The sequence below is a fragment of the Palaemon carinicauda genome, chromosome 35 (genome assembly GCF_036898095.1).
Source record: "Palaemon carinicauda isolate YSFRI2023 chromosome 35, ASM3689809v2, whole genome shotgun sequence".
NCBI lineage: Eukaryota > Metazoa > Arthropoda > Malacostraca > Decapoda > Palaemonidae > Palaemon > Palaemon carinicauda.
Window position 1 is genome coordinate 13094684 of NC_090759.1, and position 15000 is coordinate 13109683.

General features: G+C 32.6%; 1 protein-coding gene across 2 annotated transcripts in view; it reads right to left on the bottom strand.

The window, feature by feature from the left end:
• Positions 1-15000, bottom strand: part of LOC137627625 (ras-related protein ced-10-like) — a 291092-nt gene that overhangs the window by 82313 nt on the left and 193779 nt on the right. Inside the window, exon 1 of one of the 2 annotated variants that reach the window (XM_068358728.1) lies at positions 6597-6611. The exons of the other annotated variant lie outside the window; for it this stretch is intronic. The gene's annotated coding sequence lies outside the window, so the exon portion shown is untranslated. Of the gene's footprint in view, positions 1-6596; positions 6612-15000 lie in introns of those variants that run through there. 2 annotated transcript variants of the gene reach the window in all.

Sequence of the window (15000 nt, forward strand, 5' to 3'; positions counted from 1 at the left end):
ATGCTTACTAACGAGCAGAAATATTTCCGTGGGGGAAAAATGCCGCTCGTGTAAAGCGAAAAGGAATTGTGATATTTGCTTCAACGCAATATAGATTAAAAAGTCTGAAAGACTAAACTGGGATTCTCATTACGCTGGAATGACGTAAATACCGATATAATAATCTATCTTGTAACGGATGAACGTTGATATATCGTACACTTTTTTTTTTTACCTATCCTGGCAGATAGCAAAATCCTGCTCGCATTGTTGTGTGGAATACTCAGCCATCGTGTACCACCATTTTTACATAATCCCACCTTTTCAGTGATCGATTTCCAAATATCTTAAAATTTGGAAATTAATCAACCCACCCTAAGCACGTGATACATGCATATTTATATATATATATATATATATATATATATATATATATATATATATATATATATATATATATATATGATGCCTTAGACATAAGCTAGTTACAACTCAAAACGATATGGAAAGAATATGATGGGAATAACACAGAGACAGAAAAAGAGCAACATGGATACGAGAGCAAACTAAAGTAGAGGATATTTTAACAGGATGTAATAAAAAGAAATGGTCATGGGCAGGAGATATAAAAAGAATGAAAGACAATAGATGGACATTAAGAATAAAAGAATGGATCCTTAGAAATTATAAAATACGCAGAGGAAGGAAAAGAAGACGATGAATTGACGAATTTAGAAAATTTGCGGGTGTCGACTGGCGCAGAAAGACCATAAACAAAGGCGAGTGGAAGGACATGTCCGAGGCCTTTGTTCTGCAGTGGAATAGTAACGACTGCTGCTGCTGATAATATATAAACGCACATACTCATGAGATAATTTTCATAAATACAGGTTGATTCAAATTTTTATCTACTTAATGTATATCTTCAAGAAATTAAAATCAACATTCTGAACAAACAACACTTTACATATTTTTTACAGTAAATTTTTTGTTGTTGTTACCAATAAAGTATAATTGACAGACTGAAAATCTGCAAAACAAAAATTCCTGTTTCATTTTAATTCTAAACGATGTGAAGTGATTCTTGCTTTTTTATAATCTCCATTTGTTTCCTTATTTAATTCTTTATAAATTTTTCTTTTTAAATCTCTAGAAGGAATGGACTAGATTGGCAATAGGAAATTATCTGACTAGCGTATGCTGATGACGCTGCCCTCATTAGCAGAACACCACAGGACTTGTAAAGCTTGCTTACAAGAATCCATGAAATAACACATGAGGTTGGGCTCAAGATAAATAGAAGAAAGACGGAGATGATTAGAAAGGAATATGCAATGGACGATGAAATATCATTGGAAGGAGAAAGGATTAATGAGGTAGAACCAATCAAGTATTTAGGAAATATGATCTCCAATACAGGGTCATTAGAATTAGAGTTTAGTGAAAGATTGAAAAAAGCAAATCAGACAATGGCTAGGTTAAGTAAAATTTGAAAATCAAATCGACTGAAATTACATAGAAAAATCAGGCTATCTATCAGTTTAGTGATATCAGTGTTACTGCATGGACGTGAGTCATGGTATGACAATGTAACAATATTCAACAGATTTATTAGAGTTGAGAACAAAGCCCTCTCATGGATATTGGGACTTAAATGAAAGGACAGGTTTAAAAATGAAACTATATGAGATTACTCGAGTGCCATATGTTAATGAGATCATGATGAGGGGTAGATGGAGATGGTTTGGGCATGCTCTTCCCACTCCCCAAGAGAGATTAGTTCACCAAACTTCCAATTGGACTTCACTAGGCACTAGAAGAGTTGGAAGACCCAGACCTACATGGCTCAGGACTATGTAGCGCGGAAGTAGGAGATGATGAGTGGAGAAGTATTAAATTGAAATCTCAAGACAGAGACGACTGGCAAAAGCTAACCGAGGCCCTTTGCGTCAATAGGCGTAGGAGGAGATGGTGATGATGATGACAAGTTTGCAGGTCCATATTTTCACATTTTTACTGTATTTTTTTTTCAATATTTCAAATACCTTTATTTCCCCAATTTCATTTTTTTCTCTGAATTTATTTCCCCCATATTTTACAACGGCATATTTCTCAATTTAAAAAATTTATGCACATAAATCGAAAACCAGTTTTAATGTCGAAAACCAATTTTGATGGTCGAAAACTAGTTTTAATCAGATGTAAATAAGAGATGTAATTTTATCCCGTATTTTTATTGACTTTAAATAATTATGCGATGCATATTAATTGAATCATATCGACGTTTGAATAAGAACTAAAATTTAGATTCTATTTTTAATGTTTCATGAGATTAAGTCGAAGAACATTTATCAAGAAACCAAAGAATGAATTAATTCAGTTTGTATGTAAATATCTACATCTGTCTGTCAATACATACATACATTTATATATGCGTCTGTGTGCGTGTTCCTGTGTGTGTGTATCAAATGTCAAGGGAGGGGTTAAGAGTGAGTAGCCATACCCAGGTGAGAGGGACTACGTTGCGTGTATATATATATCTAGATATTTAGCCATCATTTGGCGGGTTGCGTACACTAGTATGTATATACATAAACATATACAGTACATGCACACACACATACCATATATATATATATATATATATATATATATATATATATATATATATATTGCAAACATTTTTGCTACTAACTCGACGCTTATTAACCCCGTAAAATGAAAGAGGAATTGAAAGTTACGAAGATACAAGCTTTGATGGAAATAAAATTAAAAATATTGTCGAGAGAGAGGGAGAGAGAGAGAGAGAGAGAGAGAGAGAGAGAGAGAGAGAGAGAGAGAGAGAGAGAGAGAGAGAATAACTAAAGCCCTCCAACATAATCATCATCATACCCGACCAAATATGCAAGAGAACAAAGATCCCCGAACCGGAAGCCAGCGAGCAGTTCAATTGGACGCTGATGTTGTTATGATGAAGAGAACCATTAAGGCTGATTCTATTTGATGAGTCATTTGATGGGATTCGAAATAATCGGACACTTTCCACTACCATAAGTATAGCTTTCTTTGTCCAGATAACATTTTGTAAACCACAAACAACAAAGCAACCACACATACATATAATTATGCAGTATACTGTATGTGTGTGTATACATACAGTATATATATATATATATATATATATATATATATATATATATATATATTTATATATATATATATATATATATATATACATACATATATACATATATATATACATATATATATACATATATACATATATATAGGCATATATACACATATATACATATATATACACATGTATACATATATATACAAATATATACATATATATATATACATATACATACAAATATACACATACATACATATATATACACACATATATACCACACATACATATAAATATACAGGATACATTATGTATGTGTATATATATATATATATATATATATATATATATATATATATATATATATATATATATATATATATATATATATAACCAGTATGGTCCCCAATTATGCGAAAAAATGCAGATTTCTATTACATGACGGGAATAATTCCATTAGAGCCCAGGCAAAATGCGATTTACCAAGTCAAATTGTTTAAGACTCATTTTCAATACTTCTATGTACTATACTGTATTTTGCTAATAGGAAATTGTTCTTATGAATAAATAAAACTATACAAAGGTTTTAAAATTCTAAGAATTTGATAAAGTTTAAAATTACAGCCAGAATGGATGTAAATATCGTATACTTCCGTACATAAGACGACCTAAAATTAGGGTAATCTTAATAAATTTAGGTCATATCTGCTGTATAAGACGACTGGTGAATTATAAAACCCTCATTGTATAGGCTAGCTTTTGCTGTATTGTTTAAGAGGCAAAATTAACTAAAAAAAATGGATTTACATCGCGTTTTCCCTAAACACGCCACCTAATACAGAAACTATTGTTTTGTTTACGTTTCATCTCCAATCATAACGACCAAACGGAAGCAATTTCACATCCGTGTATTGTTTGGCTTTTGCAGCCACAGATATCTTAACAAGTATTGATTATGTAACGATTTCGTCATCACTAATGTTGTTTTACTTACTCTTTTCTTAGAACTTCAAAATAAATGAAATGAAGGGTAATACCATAGGCTCTGCACTATGGTCTTCAACTTTCTTAGGTTAGAGTTCCCTTGCATGAGGGTACACTCACGCACACTATTCTATCTTAATTCTTTTCTTGTTTCTTACGTTTTTCTAATTTATATATGAAATATTGATTTTAATGTTGTTACTATTATCATGTTTTATTATGATTGTTCATTGCTTCTCATATGGTTTATTTCTTTGTTTTTTTTCCTCACTGGCCTATTTTTCCTTGGTGGAGTTCTTGGGCTTATATCATCGTGCTTTTCCAACTATGGTTGTAGCTTAGTTACTAATGATATTAATATTTCTTTATGTTTTACCTAAAACCGAAACCATTCATTTGCCCATCATAACAAACAAAGGAACGCATTTACGCACACAAGTGATAATTACTGATACCAAGAGCTCTTAGTAAATGTCATGTTATTAAAAATTACTGCTAATGACAGTAGGTTAATTTACGATAATTCTAAACTATTACAAAGATTAATTGTACATTCCATTTCCAAAATATTTTTCATAAGTTCGGTTATATATATATATATATATATATATATATATATATATATATATGTATGTATATCTATACATATATATGTGTGTATATATATGTAAATATATACATATATCTATACATATCTATACATATATATATATATATATATAGATATATATATATATATGTATAGATATACATATATATATATACATATACACACACACACATATATATATATATATATATATATATGTATAGATACACACACACACACACACACATATATATATATATATATATATATATATATATATATATATATATATATATATACATGTATAGATATATACACACACACACATATATATATATATATATATATATATATATGTGTGTGTGTGTGTATGTATAGATATACATATATATACACATATATACATATATATAATGTATATATATATATACAAATATATATATATATATATCAGTATAAACTTAATTAGAAGGAACTATACGCAGGTACGGAAACCCGCAGAGGTAGTCCTGTGGAAGGCCGTCACATTGCCATCAGACACAAGACTGTTTACACTGAATTGGAAAACCATTCCACCACAAGAAATAGTATGGGGGGGGGGGGGATTTCTTTTATGCCTTTCGAAGGGGGTTTCCTCCCAAGTTTTCATACAGTCTCCCATTGTCTTTTTTAACCTATTATTATTATTATTATTATTATTATTATTATTATTATTATTATTATTATTATTAAGCTTAACGAAAGAAACTGAGGTGGAACTCCACAGCTAGAGGGAAGAGACAACATTAATAAATATATATATATATATATATATATATATATATATATATATATATATATATATATATATATATATACACTGTATATATTGGGATCGAACTCTAGCCCCTTCAAATGAAAGGCAAGGTCACTATTATTCATGTACCCATCCAAAGGCTCTCATTTGAAGGGGCAGGGGTTCGATCCCAGAATGATATTGACATTTATTTTTTTTAGCACGATATTGTGTTAATTTTCATTCATATGCATGTGTATATATACATATATATATATATATATATATATATATATATATATATATATATGTATATATATATATATATAATTTTTATATATATATATATATATATATATATATACACATATATATGTATATATACACTCGTGTACGCGACCCGTCAAAAATGACTGCTAAATATTCAGATATGCACACACACGCATTGCTTCAACCCTTCCTAGCCCCTCCCCTTTCCTAACTACAACACGGCTGTTATGGTTCCCGAGTGTCTCTCTCGAGTATCCCCCCCTCATAAAAGTACGACTACTCCCTCTCCCCTAAGCAGAGGGATGGGAAAAGACTAAGTAGTCTGGCAATGCAGCCCATTGTTAACTAAATCAAAAAAGAAAATTTCTATAAAGCTTGAAAAAATAAGAATTTATAGTAGCTCCCCCCACCCTCCCTTTTCTCAAAGAACAATACATCTAGTTGGCTGAAAAATCACAAAAACATTTCAACACCACCTTAGTATTATATAAAGAATGAACTGCAAGTGAAAATAATAAAATAAAAGATGAAACGTAAATATAGAGAAGTAACAAATAAACAATGAAAAATTAACGCAGTAAAGCAATAATCAATTCAAAACGACGTAAATATTACCCGAAAATCAATTTTGACGGTCGAAGGTCAAACTGAAATGATAATAAAAGAAACCTCCATATAAATGGAAAGAGAAAGGGTCATAAAGTCTTTGTAAGTTTGTAAACATAGAAATGATAAGTGTCTAACCAAATTGAAAATGCAACCCACCTTCTCTTTCACACAAGGCCACCACAGTTCAGGAGACACAAATTTCCCGGATAATTCTGACCACAAACTAAAAGCAAACAGATAACTAAAAGCAATACATTAAAACGGGAGATTCGCAAACAAGCCCCTCTCACGTGTCACGCCAGAACGGATACTGAGTGTTACGGCCTGCTGCTACTATGTGACGGTAATCGCACCACATCCGGACGAAACAGCGGACATCCGAACGGCATTCTTTCTCTCTCTTTCTCGGAGCCAACACCCGGCTGGACAACCCCCCCCCCCCCCCACCCCCGACCTCCCTCCAGGGTTGCATCATGTCGAAACCTCTCATCAAATTCACATTAATTACTCCTCGTCCTACAGATAATTATCGCTTACGAAGAGCAATGTCATGTTACGACTGACGTCACGGACTCAAATTACTCATTTAAACATATCAGTGTAATTAAGCGGCAACATTTTTACGAAGAGCAGAAAAATCATTATTTCAGCTGTTACCCGTGATGTTTTAATAGTACACACTTTGTCTTGACGTGTACACACACAGTACACACATTTGAAGGATAGAAAGGTGTAGTGGATATTAATTCCTAAATCCAAACTATCAAAACAATGAGAAAAATAAAATTGCTTGAAACTTCCATCATCAGTACTCCCAGCTACATGAGGAAACATGTATTATAATCTGATTATTTGAAAACTTGAGAAACCCCAAGTCAAGATGTGTATCTTGGCTCCAATAACTTAACCAGTCCGGAATAAATGTCATAAATACTTGGACATTCTTGGAGCTTGACGAATTCTAGCACATACCTGTACTCCAAACATTATCTCAGCCGCTATTATCCAAAGGGCAAAACCTCAATTATTATTATTATTATTATTATTATTATTATTATTATTATTATTGCAAGCTAGTTTGAGAAGCAAGATGATATAAGCCCAAGGGTTCCAACAGGAAAAATACCCCAGTGAGGACAGGGAAAATGAAATAAAATACTACAAGGGGAGTAATACACAATAAAAAGAAAATATACTAAGAACAGTAACAACATTAAATTAGATCCTTCATATATAAACTATAAAATCTTAAAAAAAGAAAAAAAAATAGGAAGATAAATAAGATAGACCAGCGTGCCCGAGTGTACACTCAAGCAAGAGAACTAATCCAAGATAATGTAAGGCCATGGACAGAGGCTATGACACTACCAAGGACTAGAGAACAATGGTTTGATTTTGGAGTGTCCTCCTAGAAGAGATGCTTTCCATAACTAAAGAGTCTATTCTACCCTTATCAAGAGAAAATTACGCTGCAGTAGTTAACCCCTTAAGCGAAGAGGAATTGTTTGGTAATCTCGTGGTGTCAGGTGTATGAGAACAGAGGAGAATATGGAAAGAATAGGCCAGACTATACAGTGTATGTTTCGGCAAAGACAATATGAGCCGTACCCAGAGAGAAGGGTCCAATGTAGTACTGTCTGACCAGTCAAAAGAGAGAGAGAGAGAGAGAGAGAGAGAGAGAGAGAGAGAGAGAGAGAGAGAGAGAGAGAGAGATTTAGATTCTTCAGATACTGAATCCCCTTACAGGACACAAACGCTTCATATACAGATAAGACTGACACAACAGATAAAGGCTCTTTGTTAGTCACAAGTGACAGTAAACAAGGGATTCCATATATGGTAAAGATTTAACACCACATCAAACAAGAGATTCTGAAATACACATGACCTTTAGGATACTGAATAAGCAAAGTCTGTAAGTAATAGATAATAGTTACAGCAGGCAGTTCGATACTATAAGTATTAGGTTGGCCAAGGCACCGGCCCCCAGTTGAGATACTACCGCTAGAATGTTATTGGGTCCTTTGACTAGCAAGATAGAACTACATTGGATTCTTCTATGGTTACGGCTCCCTTTGCTCTAGCCTAGGCATACATCGAATAGTCTGGCCTACACTTTACACATTCTCCTCTTTCCTCATACACATAACAAATCAATTCTTCTTCACTTAAAAGGTTAAGTACTGCACTGTAATAATTGTTCAGTGACTACTTTCCACTTGGTAAGGATAGAAAACTCTTCCGCTATGGGACTAATTTCTTTGTTGGAGCCAAAGTGTTTATGACATTATGCCTTCCTCACTAGATTTGTAGCTAAGCTAGTACTAATAATAACAATAATCATTATATTAATAATAGGTACTATAGATGACCCCACTGATTGACAGAAATGAACATATATTTTCAGGTAATCAAAATATTACATTGGCTAAACTAGCATTGCTTGACTGACACTAAATCACTATCGTAAACTTCTGTTTTCTACACCAAAACAGAAAAGCAATAAGGATATGATCGTGGTACTTTGGTGAATGTTGCACTGATTGCAAAGTATTGTTAGTTTCCATTCACAGTACAGCAGGCTCTCTTTGAAGACATAAATATCATACGAAAGAACTTGGAGACATAGTCACAAAATATAGCAAAGCTTAACAATAGGAAAATAAAATTATCATTTAATACTCTTCAGAATTAACGATTTTTTTAAATACGTATAACAAACTGTGAGAAAATACTTTTAAATTTTTTTTCTTAACTCGGGTTCTCGAAGTTAATTACTAAAATATTTTCTTATTTTCCTATCCGAAACTACTAGAAGAGAACTACACAAAAATATTTTTATATAGCTATTACAAACTACTGGAAGATAATTACTTAAATATATACTTAAGCATTAAGAACTACTAAAAGATAATTACTATTATCGTAGCTAATTAACGCATCACAAACTTTTAAAAGCAAAAATTACTTACATTTTCTTACTGAGGAACAACGAATTTCTATCTGGAAATAAAAATCCCAGCGTTACTAAACTTTTCCAGGACCCGCACAGTCACTGTATTGGTCCTACTCTTTTCTACACAATATGATAAGAGCCACCACGCAGAACGAGCGACACTAAAATTAAAATCAAATTCTTACGTCTGGAGGAGGAATGGCAGAAGAAGACAAGGCGAAATTATAAAGACACAAGCAAGATACAGTAGAAATGACACCGAACGTGCAAAGACAGCAGACAGACAATAAGAATAACAGCAAATGTGTGAGCGCAAATGAAAGATGCAGTAGAAACGACAGTGAACCTGCAAACAGAATAAAAAAAGCAGTAAGAATGACACCAAATATGTGAAAACAAAAGAAACAGAAGGAATGACAGCGAACGTGCAAAGACAGAAGAAAGACGCAGTAGGAATGACAGCGAATGTATTTAGACAAAAGACAATATAAATGACAGGGAATAGGCGAAGGCCCGACGACAAAGAAAGACAGGAAACGAGCTCGTGTCATTCTTATGAAGATGTTGAGACATCAAATGACAAAGGAGTTGATGTTGCAACACTTTTCAAGATCGTTCTCCGAAACCCCTAGAGTGATTGGAGTGGTCAAAATGTTAATCTTAGTCAAAGGAAAATTTTTTCTCTGTTTAAGAATAAATGTCTATTTATATCTTCCTCTGAGAAAGTTACACGCGACCTTGAACTTCAACAGCATAAGTTTTATTTAACGATAATCTTGTAAGCGTAAATTTCTTAATTTTTTCCCCCCAAACCCGATTAACTTTTCCCTTGTCTTATCTTTTACATTAGAGGCATTTGCATTACCAACATACAAAGTACTAGTGTACGCGACCGTCAAAAATGACCGCTAAATATCGAGATAGATATGCACACACAGATTCAACCCTTCTCAGTCCCTTCCCTTCCCTAACTACAACTCGGCAGTTTGTGGGAGATTGTGGTTTCCAAGTGTACCTCTCGAGGTAGGCTACTCCCTTTCACCAGGATATGACTGCTCGCTCTCCCCCCAACTCGAGAGAACGGGGAGAGAACGGGGAGAGAACGAGTAGTCATACGTTTGGCAATGCCGCTCAGCGTAATAACAAAGATAATATATATATATATATATATATATAGAGAGAGAGAGAGAGAGAGAGAGAGAGAGAGAGAGAGAGAGAGAGAGAGAGAGAGAGAGAGAGAGAGAGAGAGAGAGAGAGAGAGAGAGAGAGAGAGCATAATGTGCAATTGAAGATGAAATATCATGGGAAGGTGAAAGTATTAATGAGGAAGAATCTTTAGAATTTTAGTATAATGAAAGATAGAAAAATGCAAATCAGACTGTGGCTAAGGTAAGTGAAATTTGGAAATCAAATCAAATAGATTTACAAACAAAAATCAGGCTGCATATCAGTTTAGTGAGATCTGTGTTACTGTACGGACATGAGTCGTGGTATCACAATGAAACAATATCCAAGAGATTTTGTAGATTTGAGAACAAAGCCATAAGAAGAATATTGGGAGTTAAATGGTAGGTAAGGATTAGAAATGAAACTATAAGAGAGAGTGCTCAGTGCCATATGTGGATGAGATCATGGTGAGTGCAGATGGAGATGGTTTGGGCATGCTCTTCACACTCAACAAGAGAGATTAGTTCACCAAACTTTCAACCGGGCACCACACGGCACTAGAAGAGTTGGAAGACCCAGGCCTACATGGCTGAGGACTATGAAGCGTAGGAGATGATGAATGGAGTAGTAGTCATTTAAAAGCTCAATACTGAGACGACTGACGAAATCTAACCGAGGCCCTTTGTGTCAATAGGCGTAGATGATATGTGTGTGTATATATATTTATATGTGTGTATATACTGTATATACATATATATATATATATATATATATATATATATATATATATATATAAAACGCATGTATAATATAAATATATACATATATGTATATATATATATATATATATATATATATATATATATATTTACTTGTATATAGCCTACATATACATAGATTTACATATATGTACACATATATATTTACATATAAACATGTAAACGTATATATTTAAACACACACACACACACACATATATATATATATATATATATATATATATATATATATGTGTGTGTGTGTGTGTGTGTTTGTGTAAATGTATATGTTTACATGTTTATATGTACATATATGTGTTCATATATGTACATCTATGTATATGCATATACATGTAAATTTATATACATTATATATATGTATATATATACATATATATACATATATTTAAATAATATATATATATATATATATATATATATATATATATATATATATACATTATATACATACACACAATATTAGCCAACGTATAATCCTGAGGCAATAAATTACATAACTAATTCACTTTACATAAGTCATGCGCACTTCTTCTCAAGTGAGAGAGAGAGAGAGAGAGTCCTCCCCATCTCTTAGATTAGAAGAAGACAATTAGTAAAGAAAGGAATAATGAGCTCTATGGTCTCCCAAAAGACGTCTTTCCATGTCGTACAAAGGGTCGAGGGAGAAGGGGAAGAGGGGAGGGGGAAAAGGGAGGGGTAGTTTTAAAAGCCAAGATGCTTGGAAATTAATTTCACCGATTGGGTCGTCTCTGATTGGATAATGAATCTTCCAAATACATTTCGATTGGGACCTTCACATGACACATTATTGAGGTTTTTAAATATAGTTTGACAGATATAAAAAGTTCATACTGGCAGCGAATGTTTTTATGTTGAACAGGTTGATGTGTCTCTTTTATAGTTTATATATGAAAGATCTATTTTAATGTTGTTACCGTTCTTAAAAATGTTATTTTAATTGTTCATTACTTCTCTTGTAGTTTATCCATTTCCTTTCCTCACTGGGCTATTTGTTCCCGTTGGAGCCTTTGGACTTACAGCATCCAGGTTTTCCAACTAGGGTTGTAACTTTGCTGCTGCTGCTGCTAATAATAATAATAATAATAATAATAATAAATTCTACATAATAATTCCATTACGTTGATAATATGTATTTCCAGGAATTTGTAAGTCATATTTCATTTCTATATTCATATATTAAAAATACCTCAGAAAATTGTCCATCAATGTTATTCCTATTAGTAGTTTATTTATATCTAGCTTTAGCCTTGATGCATGATATCAATTTTTGTAAATTTTCAGGTTTCAGTGAAGTACAATAATAAATTTCTTACATTTTATTGGAGTCAAAATTATTCAATGTAAATATATATATATATATATATATATATATATATATATATATATTCACACAATCAAATAGATAAATAAAATAAGGTAGTAGGTTGGCCAGGGCCCCTGCCACCCGTTAAGATACTACCACTAGAGAATTATTGGCTCCTTTGACTAGTCAGATGGTATTACATTGGATCACTCTAGTTACGATTCATTTTTTTCCCCACACATACACCGAATAGTCTGGCATATCCTTTCTACATACTCCTCTATCCTCATACACCTAACAACACTAATATTACCAAACAATTCTTTGTTTACGTGGCTACTTTCCTCTTGGTAAGGGTAGAAATTACTCTTTAGCTATGGTAAGCAGCTCTTCTAGAAGGACACTCCAAAATCAAACCTTGTTCTCTAGTCTTGGGTAGTGCCATACCCTCTGTACCATGGTCTTCCACTGTCTTGGGGTAAAGTTCTCTTGCTTGAAGGTACACTCAGGCACACTATCTTATAGTTTATATATATGAAAGATTTATTTTAACGTTATTATTCTTCTCTTCTAATAGTTTATTTCCTAACCTCACTGAGCTATTTTTCCTGTTGGAGCCCTTGGACTTATAGCACCCTGCTTTTCCAACTAAGGTTTTAGCTTGGCAAATAATAATAATGAGAGAGAGAGAGAGAGAGAGAGAGAGAGAGAGAGAGAGAGAGAGAGAGAGAGAGAGAGAGAGAGATAATTTATCTACCTAATTCTAGTTATTAATTTTGTACTCGAAATGGTTGGTGTGTATAAATTCTAGTCTCTCTTTCAAAAATATATTACAATATTCCTATGCAGTAAATATTACACTGGCCAGGCAATGAACTACAGAACTTTCAAAATATATAATTATTTGGAAGGAAATACTCATTTGCAACATAATTTAAAACTTAATTTTTCCATTAGCGTTGACGTACTACGTGTTAATAAATACATTTATTATGTGAAATTAGTTCACAATTGATTATAATTTTACTGAAATTACGCTCTGATGTCCAGAGGATTTTGATTTCATGAATCACGACCAACCTTAAAAATGTAACTTCTCTTACTTATTTCAATTTTTAGCGGATTTAATTATTTTTTCAATCATACAGAGGCACACACACTATTACTCAAATACACATATATAAATGAATAAATAAATATTAGGTATATGTATATATATAAAAACACCCACATATATATATATATATATATATATATATATATATATATATATACATATATATAATACACACACACACACACACACACACACACAACAAACAACAAACGCAGCCACTTCTAGTCCACTGCAAGGCAAAGCCATCACATATCTCTCTATTCATGAATGGGGTTTGGCCAGTTTTCATCACCACGTTGTTCAGTGTGGATTGGTGATGATGGGAAACTTTAGTCTGATTAATTAAAGCAAACTAACCTATACATTATACTGTGTGTATATATATATATATATATATATATATATATATATATATATATATATATTTATATATATATATATATATATATATATATTTATATATATATATATATATATATATATATATATATTTATATATATATATATATATATATATATATATATATATATATATATATGTGTGTGTGTGCGTGTGTATGTGTGTGGTCGTGTATGTGTGAGTGTGAGTGTTTGTGTAATCCGTTTTAAAGCAAAAGCCAGGTTAACTATTTGCAACAATACAAAAGTCAATTCTAATCATTAACACTTCTTTCATCCTCCTACGTACTGACGTCGTGTTGGCCGCTATCTGCCAAACTCCATACGTATATGCACTATGTATGTATCAATAAATACGTCAAATTAATGTCAAAATTAGGTTTAAATATGTTGTAAATGAGTATTTCTTTCTACGTAATTACACATTAAAATGTGCAATAGTAATAGTCCATTGCGGAGTCAATATACTATTCTGTGCAACAAAATAGATTCATATCTTTTATAAAAGTACATTCTGTAAGCCGATCAGATTTGACCTACATTCGGCGACTTTGAGTTTTGCATGACTTGGCGTGCTGGCAGTCAACTATCCGCCCAAACCGGGATTTCCTTTCAACTGATGATTAAGCAAGGATAATTCCTTCCTCTAATAATTAAACAGAAAACATAAAGGAATTTCCCTTTCAAATTACGAACACTTCTCTTGTGGGACGTCAGAGATTAAACAATCCACGTAGCGTGCTTTCTCCTTTAATGGCGTCCAGAGGTGAGTGAACGAGAGAGAAAAACAATATACAAATGCGTTACACTGACCAATATGCAATCGATTCTGCCAGAATGTACCTTTTCATAGTTGTGCATCGAACACTCGAGGGTAGCATACCTAACGACCATGTCATGAAGAATAGGTTCAGTC